The following is a 13,519-nucleotide window of genomic DNA, read 5'->3' on the forward strand; positions in this document are numbered from 1 at the left end:
TGCTATTTATGTGTAGCGAACACATAGATAAGATGAAGTCCAAATTCCTCACAAATTATGATCGAATGCATCGGGATCAGTTTCCAGAATGGTTCGCCAAACATGTAAGATTTCACATTGTATCTCACCACACTTAGCATTTTCGTTGTATTGTACATTATTTCAACTTATGAAAATCCCTAAACAATTATATTTTGTACATGATAATAGATAAAGACGTTGCGCACGAGCAACTCTGCGGATGCGTCTGATGCATTATACTCACTGGCATGTGGCCCTGATAGACGTGTATCTAGATATACAGGTTGTATTGTAAACGAGATTCGGTTCCACAACGAAGAACATGAGAAATACAGGACCACAGAAAATAGTGGGGTGGTTGTGAAGGGAACAAATGAGGAGGATGAATTAACTTTTATGGCATTTTGACAGATATTATTGAGCTGAGTTATTGTATGAGAAAGCGGGTGTACTTATTTAGATGTGATTAGTGAGACATTAGAAATAAGAGTTGAGAATAAAGACTGACAACTACTTTACGAATGCAAATTTATCTCGGAAGTGGTTTAATGACGACCCATTTGTCCTCGCCAGCGAAGCCAAACAAGTATTTTACCTCGCTGACACCAAGTTAGGTAGCTCTTGGCACGTGGTGTAGAAAATAAAGCTCAGGAACGTATTTGACGTTCCCTACCAGAAGTTGAAGATAGCGAGGACGAGGGAAATGACACGTTTAGGGTTGAAGAAGCATATCAAGAAGACATGCCATCTAGGGATACAGGGACTAATTCAAGTATTGATATTGATGTGGTGCAATTAGATAGAGATGATGTGCCACCTGATCATGTTGATGCCTCAATAGTACGTGATATTGTTACAGATGATAGCGGTTTCATTGATGACGACATTATGGATAATGAGGATGAAATACTGATCAGCGATAGTGATGGTGAAGAAATAGCCCTAAGCGATAGTGATACAGATGACGATTATTAAATGTACACATGATTTATATGCCAATTTTCAATTTGAATAATTTTTGTATTCCATGTATATGTGAAAATTACAAGTCATGATTAATTCTTTTTACTGACTTGTTTATAATCCACGTTTGCAGTTGAGTCAATTTCTGATCACGTCTTCCTTAAACTAGAGTGTAGTAGAATCAAGCAACATAATTCATCAACTGTTGCAGATGAATGCTTCGGTCCTATCTTCTTCTGGTAGGGCCATAGAGATACCCGGTCTGGTCAATGAGTGTAAAGTGGAATATATCGATGATGACTCAGAGGAAAGATTATGTCATCTCAAAGAAATTTTGGGGCTGATGGAGATATATAACCATAGGAAACAAGATATGGAAGATGCGACTTTGTCACTTGCACATCTGAATGGAGTCCCGAGAGACCAGATTTCTCCTATTGTGACTGACATATTGGCTGTAAATATGTCGAGTGCTTCACACGAAATGACATATACTTCTGAAGCATACGATAGCTTACGCAAGGAGTACTTCGGATAGTTTGCCTCAAAGTTGTTTTGTATTACAACGAAATATGTGTATTTAATATAGAATGACAATGTATAATGGAATTTTCAATGGTTATAAATTAAAGTTTACAGTTTTATTATATTCTGCTTGCATTATAGTGTAATGGTCGAATCATATTTTAATCATCTCTCTAAGCATAAGCACAAATGCATTGTACCGTCAACACTACTTGTATAATATTTTAGTATATTCCACTTGTATTGACATTGTTTAAATTTATAAGTTCGTAGCTTGCACATATTTAGTGATGGCACCAGGTGGGAGAGTACGTCGTTCGTGCACTGGATCTACCCCTTCTACCCGTGATGCGACGAAGCCAGCATCATCGTCACATGTTGCATCGTAGGCGTCTGATCCCTCAGTCGCGCACACACTGGGCATTGCATGTAAGTCTAGACGTATATTTCTTTTAATAATTTCTGTTTATGTTTAGACTTACATATTTCTTTTGTAACAACATCGTCGACCAACCGACGAGGACGTGGACTCACATGCGGGTTACTTTTAGAGCAACTTATGTGTGAGGGTAGGGTGATGGTAGAATTCCCACAGGACTACATTAGACCTGTTGGGAACAATACCATGCTGTTTACATCGGAGGTCGGTGTCTTATGCCAATCTCTGATCCCCCCACCCCCTCGTTAGGGAGACATAACAGATGATGTGCGGCAGCTCATCGCTCAGTGCCTTCAGGTAAATTTTAGTAAATTAAAATTTATTTTATAAAAGTTCATTTACGGTTAATTTATTTTCTTAATAAGTTTATTGTCTTAATCTATTATTTATGAAATTGCAGGATAAATTTGACTTGAATTTGAGTGTTCCACACATCTCTCATGCCATCGACGACATGATGAAAGAGCGGCTCAAGGATTACCCAGTAAGTTACACCAGCAGTACAAGCAGTGCATGAGCCACGAGGAGGCCGTTCAGTCTGCACCGCTGCACGTAATCAATAAGGACTGGCAGATACTCTGTGATAGGTTTTCATCTGATTCTTTTCAGGTAATATTTACATATTTATGATATCTTAACGTAATAATTAAATTTGAAATTAATAATAATGTATTATGAATAATGTGTTTAAAAGATGAGCAAAATAAATTCTGACAACAGAGGAAAGTTAGAAGTAAACCACGTAGCTAGTTCAAACTCATTTGTACGACTTCGTCACGACATGGTAAGAAAGTACTAGTAATTATTACATTTATATATTCTTTCCATGCATTTATATTAATTCTATTATCTTTTCAATTGCGCAGCGAGATTCCGTCACTAGTCAGGAGCCCGGACCAGTAGACTTCTACAAAGGTACTCACTGTCGACAGGCGAAAGGATCTTGAGCACATCCTATAGCTAGCGAGATTTGAGTAAAGATCCTTACATTGTAAAATTTATTTGCATTAAATTATAATAGTGTCATTTATTATGAAAATTCATATGTTTTCATTACAGGAGGAGATGGACACCTTACGCAGTCAGCCCACTCCCGATGGTACTTAGCGGAGTGAGCCAGAGATCCTAAGTCAGGTGCTTGGTCCCCGTTCTGGATATGTACGTGGGTTTGGCCATGGTGCTAAGCTCATGGCACCTGCTAGAGCTGCTTCCAGCCGATCCATCGTCGTTGGCGACAGCGCCGTACGCCAAGCTGATACCGCAGAGAGAGAGGTTCAGCAGCTACGGGTCGTCGTCGATGACATCAAAGATCAACTGGACAGGCAGAGGGAGGAGCGGGAGAGGAAGATGATGGATCAGCTGGCGAGGCAGAGGAAGGAGCAGGAGAGGAGGATGGAGGAGGAGCTGGTAAGGCAGAGGGAGGAGCAGGAGAGGAGGATGGACGATCAGCTAGCGAGATAGAGGAAAGAGCAGGAGAGAAGGATGGAGGAGATGCGGGTGGAGCATGAGCGATGGATGATGGAGATGTTTCAGGTTATCGCTGCACGCTTACCCACTGATGCCCCACCACCTCTGCCTTCATCTTTGTGATTTTTTGTATATTTGTTTATAATGTTAAGTTTATATTTATTTATGCGTGAATGAATGTGATGCAGATAAGATTGTTTGTGTTTGGATGAATGTAGTTTATGCTTGGGTTTGGGTTTGGGTTAATTTAAATGGATGTGAATGTGAATATGATGAAATATATTATATAATAGGTGTATATCAGGATGAATATGATGAAATATATTGTTAACAGGTGTATATCAGGAATTTTGTGCGAAATTTTGAGCAGTATATTAAAAAAAGGGACTTTAGCAACGAAAATTTTCGCTCCTAAAAGTCTTGTAAAGTTTTTTAACGACGAAAATTTTCGTTGCTAAAAGTGTAACGAATTTTTTGGCAGCGAAAATTTTTGCTGCTAAAAGCCATGTAAAGGTTTTTAGCAATAAAAATTTTCATCGCTAAAAGTGGAACGAATTTTTAGCAGTAAAAATTTTCGCTGCTAAAAGTATTGTTCAGTTTTTTTAGCGACGAAAATTTTCGTTGCTAAAAGTTGAACGATTTTTTGGCAGTGAAAATTTTCCCTGCTAAAAGTCTTGGAAATTTTTTAGGAAAGTGCAACGAATTTTTTAGCAGCGAAAATTTTCGCTGCTAAAAGTCTTGTATAGGTTTTTTTAGCGAAGAAAATTTTTGTCACTAAAAGTGTAACGAATTTTTTTAGCAGTGAAAATTTTCGCTGCTAAAAGTCTTGTATAGTTTTTTAAGTGACGAAAATTTTCGTCGCTAAAAAGCTTGCTTTAGCGACGATTTGGATTTTTCACCGATAAAATCCTTATATGTCGGTCTTTTAGCGACGAATTAAGTGATGAAAATTTTCGTCGCTAAAGGGTTTTAGCTACGAAAATCTGACTTTTAGCGACAAAAATTTTCATCGCTAAAAGTGGTATTTCTCGTAGTGGTTGAAGAGTTGGAGATCTTCAAAAAAAAAACATCAGTGTGGAAAGGAATAGGAAAATAAGACATTCCTCAATATCTTGTTTACCAAAAAAAAAAAAATCTAACTAGGAAATATTCTTCCCATGACATCTTCAGAGCAAAAGATAACTTCCTGGAATAATAAGTTCTTATTGTTTGAAATGCAGAATCTAGATTATCGGATAAAATCATTAGATCCGGTGCATGAAATGAGAAAATATCTTAACAATAATCAGATGCATGACAGTGCTACACATGGTTCAAAATAAATAATCAGTTACATGACTTGAAATTTCAATATTCGTATTGGAAAACTTACTCAGTTGAAGAGGAAGGTTTGTCATTCTCCTCATATAGTGCAACGAGAACTACATGAAATTTCATAACAATGAGAGAAAATGTGCAACTTGCAAAAGAAGAAATGACCCAATTCATTCAAAATTATACATGGTAGAAACAATAAGGATGATAAAAGGAGGACATCATCATATAGGAAACATAACTTGTATATCATCAACATGACTTGATGATTTTGAAAAGAGAAGAAGCAAAAACCATTCCAAAAAAAAAAAAAAAAATTGCTACAAAGGAGGGCATCATCATACAGGAAACATAACTTGTATATCATCAACATGACTTGATGATTTTGAAAAGAGAAGAAGCAAAAAACCATACCTGGGATAGCAATTACATAGGCAACTCCTTCGATTAGACTCCCGATATTGAGTCCAAAATGCTTCACAGTTCCATCATAGTTCAGCTCAATTTTTTGTCTTTGTGAATTTCGGACTTGATCACTTAATGATTGGGTATGATTGCCGATTGGCATGCATAGCCTCTCAAGAGGGTTACCATCTATGAAGGCCAGCTTGCATAGCCTCTCAAGAGGGCTGACAAAGTCATTCAAAGTTCCATGCCTTGCTTCAACTACATACAACTACTAACACAACCACCAGCCAAGCACCAACTACATACAACTACTAACATAGCCACCAGCCAAGCTCCAATCACGCTTTCAACCATATGATAACTACTTATTGCTTTAATCACGCCTTCAACCATAAGAGAGTGGATTTACATATACAGCTTGGTGGGCTCTAGAGAGCTCAAGTGTTCGATGCAGCTGTGTAAAACAGGTGTTGTAGACGATTCTTGTCTGGACTAAACCATAAATGTGTTCTTCTTGCCATGGATTTAGGACAAAAGTACTAAATACTCGTTATCAACAGGATACCACATACAGCATACGGCTGGATACAGTTTTAGACATATCCTATTGTTTTTTAATTATTTAGCATATAAGATAAGCATACCAAATAGATACATAATTATGTATGTACTATTCCACGTAGGTGTTACAAAAGTGCAAGGACTAATGCATAAAGATCTAGTTCCTGTCATGGCCCTAAATACCTTTTTTTTTTTTTAAACATTGATGATTGTATTACAAAAAGGCCAAAGCCACAAATTTACTAGTATAAAAACAAAAAGATTTGCAACACCGTCCAGCACTCCGGAAAATGCGGAATGATTTTGATGCTAGTGCCCACTCAATCACATGAGATTTTGTCCTATGGCGCTAAACGCCCATACCTCATCTAAAGTGGTTCCCACTATTTGGGAAGTTTGGATTTTGCTCCCGTGCATGCCTTGATTACATGACTAGTCTCTGTATCAATCATATCTCGACAAAAGATTTGTAAATGATTCAGCAAATCTTTTGATTTTTGAAATGATTTCAGTCACTTCATGAAATATAGACAGGTCAGAAAATTCTTGTATATATATGCATGTAAAATTGCATTTTGCACAAATAGCACTACCCCATTTCAGAATACTTACTCCTATATAAAAGCTCAGTAAGGTAAAAATGATCCTTCCTTATCATATGCCTTCTTTAAATCCAGAATCATGCCGTAATTTCATAACATGTTTCAAACCAGCCTGAAAACAAAGTGGAATAAAATAATAACATCTTTCAAAAGCCTATAAATGTGTAGAAGGTTGAGTAATACCTTTCCTTAGGAACTATAATCTGCCTCAGAAGAATCAGCCACTGGAATCACATGCTCATTAATGAAATGGTCCACAATAATTTGCAAAAACCTCGCTCTTGCCATCTATGATTCTTGACAACCTTTAGGAGATTATCTATATGAACCATCATTACTTCTATAAAAGAAGTTACTCAAAGAGTTATTGTGGACCTGATGAGAAAACAAAGTTAGAACACATATTTGCTGAACCATGGACCCCATTTGTACAGAAATCCATCACTGTACAAATTTCAGCTCGTGCATTGTACAGACAGTTTGGACCGCTGAACCATGGACCCCATTTGTACAGAAAACCCCATTTGACCAAACTGCCCACAAAAATGGGTCCAGATCGTGTCCAGATTTTAAAACACCAATTACTTACACCCAATGGAAATATAAGCCACATGAATATGACTTTTTAAAAAATGGGTCCAGAATCTCCAGATTGTGTCCACATTCTCACAAGTGCCCATAACTAATGGAATGTCTCATCCAACCTTTATGCATTTTGAGAGAGAGAGAGAGAGAGAGAGAGAGAGAGAGCTTACTTTTAGAGGAACTGAAAGGAAATTCAAACAGTCCAGTGGATAAAATTGGAGAAAAAAATTGATGAGAACTAAAAAAAAAAGGAAATTTAAATAGTCCAGTGGATAAAATTGGAAAAAAAAAAATTGATGAGAACTATAAATAAAAAAAAAAAGGAAATTTAAATAGTCCAGTGGATAAAATTGCAAATATGCAGATTTTTTATTATTATGATAGTTAGCTAGCAGTGGCACCCATTACAAAGTAACGAAGTGTTGGGCAATATGCACACAATATAATGCATGACTGAAAGGAAACTGAAAACAAAGGCAATAGATAATCCATACCTTTAACTTCCTGATTCCTCTAGCTCATCTCATGGTTCACAGCTTCATAGTATGATACCTTATCTTGCAGCCGTGAAATTTCATGGTTCTTGGAATCAATGACGGCCTCCGCAGCTGCTTCAGTTTCAGCCCTTGCCTGACCCCTTCCAATAGCTTCAGATACAAACCTTGCAACCACAACTTCTTGACAGAATCACACAATTGAATCTACCTCAAGCTGCACATTTCCAGCATAAGATTTCAAAGGGAATGATAACCCAAACTCAGACAAACGATAGACAATTCTCTGCCACTGGTTCTGCATGCGACCAAGAGTTTAGGGTTGGTGCAACATGATGAGTGGGTAAGCCTAATTTTAGGACTGGTGCATCTACACAGTGGAGCCACCTGATGAATTCACACTTGTGTGCCATGCTAGCAGATGTGGCGGCATTAGATGGCTACTTATGCGCATGAACAGTAAACTTGCAGAAATTAAAAACTTCATGAGTTTATCATTTTCATGAATGATGATCAAGTTCATGGAAAAGCATAACCGTACCTCCATAATAATAATCCATTCAGGATAGTTGGCACCATAAATACCACAATGTCCTCCCTGTAAATGAACAATTTTAAAAGGAAATCTGTAAGTTAGATGGAATTTGCATGCATCACAAGACTCAAACCTAAATGGTAATAACAAAGGATATGCACATTCCTAATCAAGCCAAAACAAAGACAACGACTAGAAATCAAATTTAATTTGAACCAAAATAAAGACAACAACTAGAAATCAAATTTAATTTGAACTTAAAAAAGAATCTAACCTAAAGATCGCACCGGAATCAACCTAAAGAAAGTTGCCCGCCACCGTGATAGGTTAATAAAATATTTGTAGGATGCAACTGAAAATAAAGACATCCTTGTTCCAGGGTGGAATTTGCAATGAACAAAATGCATGAACAACCTCAACAAGATCAAGAATCCTTAGTTCAAAGGACATCACTAATCTTTCATTCCCTGTTCTTTCTTTCTTTCGGCCAAGAAAACAAGCTTGTTATTAGAGGGACTAATTGCAATTGGAATTTAACTCAATAATGTGTATATTAGAATAGTTCTAATAAACAATCCATAATACGATTTGATGGTTACCAAATGAAGAGTAAGAAACTACATGTATGTCCACATACTCTTAGGCCTTGTCTGACTGCATTAAAAAAGTGATATTAACTGTAATTATGTACTAGAGATCATATATAAATTATGGGTTTTAGAGATTATTTTTAATCCTTATCAAAATCTCTAACTGTTAACTAAAATGAGATAAACTCATTTTTCAGTGGCAATAGGACAAAAATCGATCTAATACTTTGTCCAAACAATCCTGAAAATGTAATATGAACCATCCACCACAAAAAGAGAGGGAAAAAAAAAAGAGACCCATATCTCGCATGATATGTTACATTTTGATATTTTGAAAGAATGATTTAAATTGAGAAATCTAGATGGAAATGGACAGACGTCCTTGAACTGAGCCAGGCTGAAGAACCCAAAATAGGGAATGGAGCAGCGGTACCCAGCAACCTGAAAAATTAGCAGGGCCAGATAGCATGCCATTTCATCAAACAGATAGCACGCATGAAATATATCCATTTCATCAAACAGATAGCATGCCATTTCATCCAGCCATTTCAATAAACAGATAGCAGCCATTTCATCAAATAGTTAGCATGTATCAAATTTGAAAGACAGAAAAAGAGAAGAAGATATCAAACCTATGGAGAGGAACTTCACAGCGTTTGTTTCTTTGAGTAGGAGAGCTTCACGGCTGCCGCAATGGAGAGAGATAGAAGAGATGGCAGAGATGCATTGGAGAGAGAGCGAGGAGAATGAGAGAAATGGAGCAGAGATCGGGAGGGAGAGAGAGGATTGGGAAACGCAAAGAGAAAGAGGGGAAGGATTAGGGAACGGAGAGAGAGAGAGAGAGAGAGAGAGAGAGAGAGAGAGAGAGAGAGAGAGAGAGATAATGCAGTCTTGGGCGTGGCTCTGTTTTGAGCGCGCGCCCAAAATTGGGCGTCGTTTCATTAGACGGACCATGGATGGTCCTGATAGGGGCTCCGTGGGGCCCACCATGATGTATTTGGTTTATCCATTCCGACCATTAATTTTATTAAATTATTTTAATTTATGATCCCAAATTTAAGGTATATTGAAGGTCCAAGTGGACCACACCATAGGAAGCAAATGTGATTTCATCTCCATGTTTCCTACCATGTGGTCCACTTGAGCCTTCGATTTAGCTTATTTTTTATTTCATGCTCTAAAGTAATATTTACAAATAGATGAACGGCTTAGATAGAACATATATATATTTTTTAGGCCCCATAGAGCCCCTTACAACACCATTAATTATTAATGGTGTGTCAACTTTTTAGCTACGAATTAAAACCGTAGTAACTATAGCTACGGTTTATATCCGTAACAAAAAACTAACGTGGTCTGTATCCTTTGCCCCTTTTTTTGGTAGTGCTTGGATCTATGCCGTGACTTCGAAAGCCACAGGTGCTACGTCTGATGCCTCGGATGCCTCAGCTGTAAGTGAGTGCACCCGAGCCTGCTGTGAACGGTTCGGCTGTGGCGCCATAAGCCATTGAGGTGGCCTAAAGTAAGGTGCCGACGGTCGAAAGGAGGGGTGTGCAAGTGTTATCCGTAGAGGTGGAGCGGAGATAGCTTGAGGCATCGGGCGGTTGATCCTCTGAGGCGGTGAGAACCCGCTGTCCCTCATCCTGGAGAAGCAATTTGTCTCCGGGTGGCTTGACCTCTTGCAGTAGGTACATCACATGTCTGATCGCCTTGTCGGGGCTAGGGGAGTCATAAGCCTAGATGGTGAATCTGCATGCGGCCTCTTACAGAGAAATGGTCTGCTCGAAAGATCTGGTTGCGGCCTAGGAGCCATAAGTGCTCGCATACGAGACTACATATCCCCGTCCTGCTTTGCTCGCATAGACATGCTCACTAGCTCAACATAGCTGGGTATGCTAGCACAGCACATCTTCGAGCGGATCTCGGGTCGCAGACCCTCAGAAAATTTCCGCATGCGCATCGGCTCATTGGCCAATATTAACGGAGTGTACCTGCCCGACTCTGTGAATCTGTTCTCATACTCCGCCACTATCATTCCTCCCTGTTAGAGGCGAAGGAACTCATTCTCCTTCTTGTGGCGATAAGTGAGGGGATAGTAGTTCTCGTAGAAGCGGGTCTCAAAGGCTGCCCACGTCCATACATATCCGACGGCAACAGTCCAAAGGACACTGTCCCACCAAAGGCTGGCCTCCTTCTCGAACATAAAAGTGACCAACTCCACCTACTCTGCCTCAGTGCAGTGCAGTGACTTTAGCATCTTAGAGATGCGGTCAAGCCAATACTTGGCCTCCTCGGGTCGTTGAGTACCCACAAAAGTAGGAGGCCGCAAGCGCTGGAATCGCTTGAACTGGCTGCCAGCACCTACATTCCCAACAGGGGGCGCAAATGGAGCAGGCGAACCACACCCATGCTCTGAGCAAAGAATCCACCAAGGGTGGCCAAAAGCTGCTGCTGCTGCTGCTGCATCAATAACATCATCTGCTCCAACCTATCGTAGAAGGAGTGGCCCGAGGCATGTGCGGCGTCGAAGTAGATGCACGGTTCTGCTATGGAACCGGTGGTGCAACAGGTGTCGACCATTAGTGGGGCCAGCGGCTAGCTGAGAATCCGGCATAGTAGCGTGAGTTGGGCCCAAACTAGGGTCTGTCTGGCTATTGCTCAGGGGAGGTGCCCCGTCAGTCGAATCTCCAGAAGTGAGACGAGCCATACTCCGTGCGGCCTTAGGTGGCATTCCCTATATACAACATATGATGCAACCCACATCAGATTTAGTATATTTACAACTCCTCAACACAACATTCACCCACAGCTTAAAGAAACTTCATGCATTTCATTTACCAAAATTGTCACAATATATGAGATGTAGTATTACATGAATCATGACAAAAGATGCATGTGAGCTAATTCAAACTAGCTTAAACACTAAAACATACGACTGACCCTATCATAAGACTATGCCCAACACGGTTATACATAGCAATAAAGAAAGAAACACACAAAGCAACTAAAAGGATGACTACGTGCAGGACTAGTCATCAGAATCTGGTGATGGTGGAGGTGCACTCTTGTCCTGTACACAGCACAGGATGGACCTCAAGGTGTGAGCCATCTTCTTGAATTTTTGTTTCATGAAGGCCTCGATCTTGTCAACCTTGGTTCGGATCTACGTGATCTCCTGTCGTAGGGCAACTTGGCCCTCCTCTAGTTGAGCTAAGTGGGCTTCCCTGACAGCCCGATCATTGTCACGCTCTCACGTAGCAGCAGGAGGAAAGCCCTCATCAGTGTCTTGGGCCTCCTCTTCCTCTCCTTCTTGCTCTTCTTCTATCTCATCGCCCTCTTCGTCAGTGTTTTCCTCTTCACTCTCCGCCTCATCTTCACTCTCTTCACGTCGGGCTCGACGCTATCGTGGCCCATTCTCCATGTTGTGGAGAGTCATGTCGTTGATGAAGTAGATCGGCATAGGGAGTTCTGCGCCAAGTCTGTAGGCGAATGCACGTGCAAGCTTGCATATGAGACGGCGAAATGGGAGTGAAATGGCCTTCTTAGTAAAGCGTGCAGTCAGGACTATCTCTCCAAGACGAAGGTAGGCAGGCACAGGTTGTCTTCCTGCCTCACACGGTATAAGAAGTCCACCATTAAGCGTGTACACTCGCTGCGATTGCTCCACCTAGGGTACACATTCTACGTGAAGATGTGGTAGAGTAGGCAGAAGTTGTCGTTCATTTTGGACGCTAGGAGGCTATTGTTTGGATTCCAGTGGACTAGGTGGCCACAAAGGAATCGCGTGTGGCGGTCCCTTTCCCGGGCACTTGAAAGATTCTTCTCACTAGCATGGACCTCGCCAAGCGGCATTCCCATGACTCGGGCTATTAAGGCAACATTGACTATGAGGTCTCGCCTTCCCACAGGAAATTTAAACTGCAAAGGCTTTAGTGTCGGCTTCCAGATATGCACGTAGAAGGCTCGGATAGTGTTCACATTCACACGAGACTTGCCCTCAAACACGGGACCCTACCCAGCCTCGACTAGGCGATCCATCAGCAGATATTCCCCAAAGAGCTTCTCGTCCACGTGCACTTCGAAAAGGACCCTATGGCCCTCAAACTTTCCATGAGACAGCTCCGCCAACGGAGCCCTTTCAATGGAAGCTGGGGATCAAGATCTCGCTTGGTCCTTATCTCTCAATCGACGCTCGTATCTGCGGTAGCACTTCTCGATCTCCTTGAACGAGTAGGGCAACTAGGCCCGACTTCATCCACGGGAGCTCTCTTCTTCCCCATGAGGGAAAGAAGTGTGGAAAGTGAAAATATGGTCACCGCAAGCTCAAAGAGAGCCATTTGAGTGAGATAACAATGGGGAATAAGATGGGTTGTTGGATTCCAAGATTTTTGAAGCATAAGTGGTGTTTGTATGCTCAAAATGAGAGGAAAAGAAGGCGGTAGGAGAGGGATTTTGTTATAAATGGTGGAGGGGCATAAATCTTGAAGGAAAATGAGGAAATGGGAGAATGAAGGGGAGATTTGAGAAGGAAAATAAGGTTTTTGGGGAGAAAGGAGAGCTTGGAGGTGTGTCACAGGAGAGAGGGGAGCAAATGGGAGCAATAAAAGGGTCCCACTTGATTTCGTGGGCCCCACAGCACCCCACCAGTGTTGGCTCGATCGGCCCGGTGCACCCGACCGGCGAGGGCTCGCCGATCCGGCGATTGTCAGAAACATGCGGGGTCCACTCTGGCTGCCCCCGATTTATACGATTTTGGCCCCAGAGTCCGTTCGAGTCATTTCGGGTCCTATCTCATGCATATTGACATTTTTTGGGTCGTTTGAGGTTGGAATGGGTTAAATCCTTGTCTAAAACCATTGATTGACGGTCTAGAAGTGATCAAGGGTCATTTAACGTGATCATTGAGGCCTATGGGTCCAATTTCGATGGTCGATTTTGGTAAATTTCACTGATTGGAAAACTGGTAATCATATGCCTGTTCCTTCGTTTGGTCGCTCCCTCCTAAGTCAAAGTAC

At 40.8% G+C, this 13,519-nt stretch overlaps 1 long non-coding RNA gene across 1 annotated transcript; it reads left to right on the plus strand.

Moving 5' to 3' along the window:
• The first annotated feature begins 2,462 nt into the window (after positions 1–2,462).
• On the plus strand, positions 2,463–3,375 carry LOC131230450 (uncharacterized). The gene is made up of 3 exons (XR_009164033.1): positions 2,463–2,557; positions 2,815–2,922; positions 3,008–3,375. It is a non-coding gene; the product is annotated as an uncharacterized LOC131230450 (long non-coding RNA).
• Positions 3,376–13,519: the final 10,144 nt, after the last annotated feature.

The sequence above is a fragment of the Magnolia sinica genome, chromosome 2 (genome assembly GCF_029962835.1).
Source record: "Magnolia sinica isolate HGM2019 chromosome 2, MsV1, whole genome shotgun sequence".
NCBI lineage: Eukaryota > Viridiplantae > Streptophyta > Magnoliopsida > Magnoliales > Magnoliaceae > Magnolia > Magnolia sinica.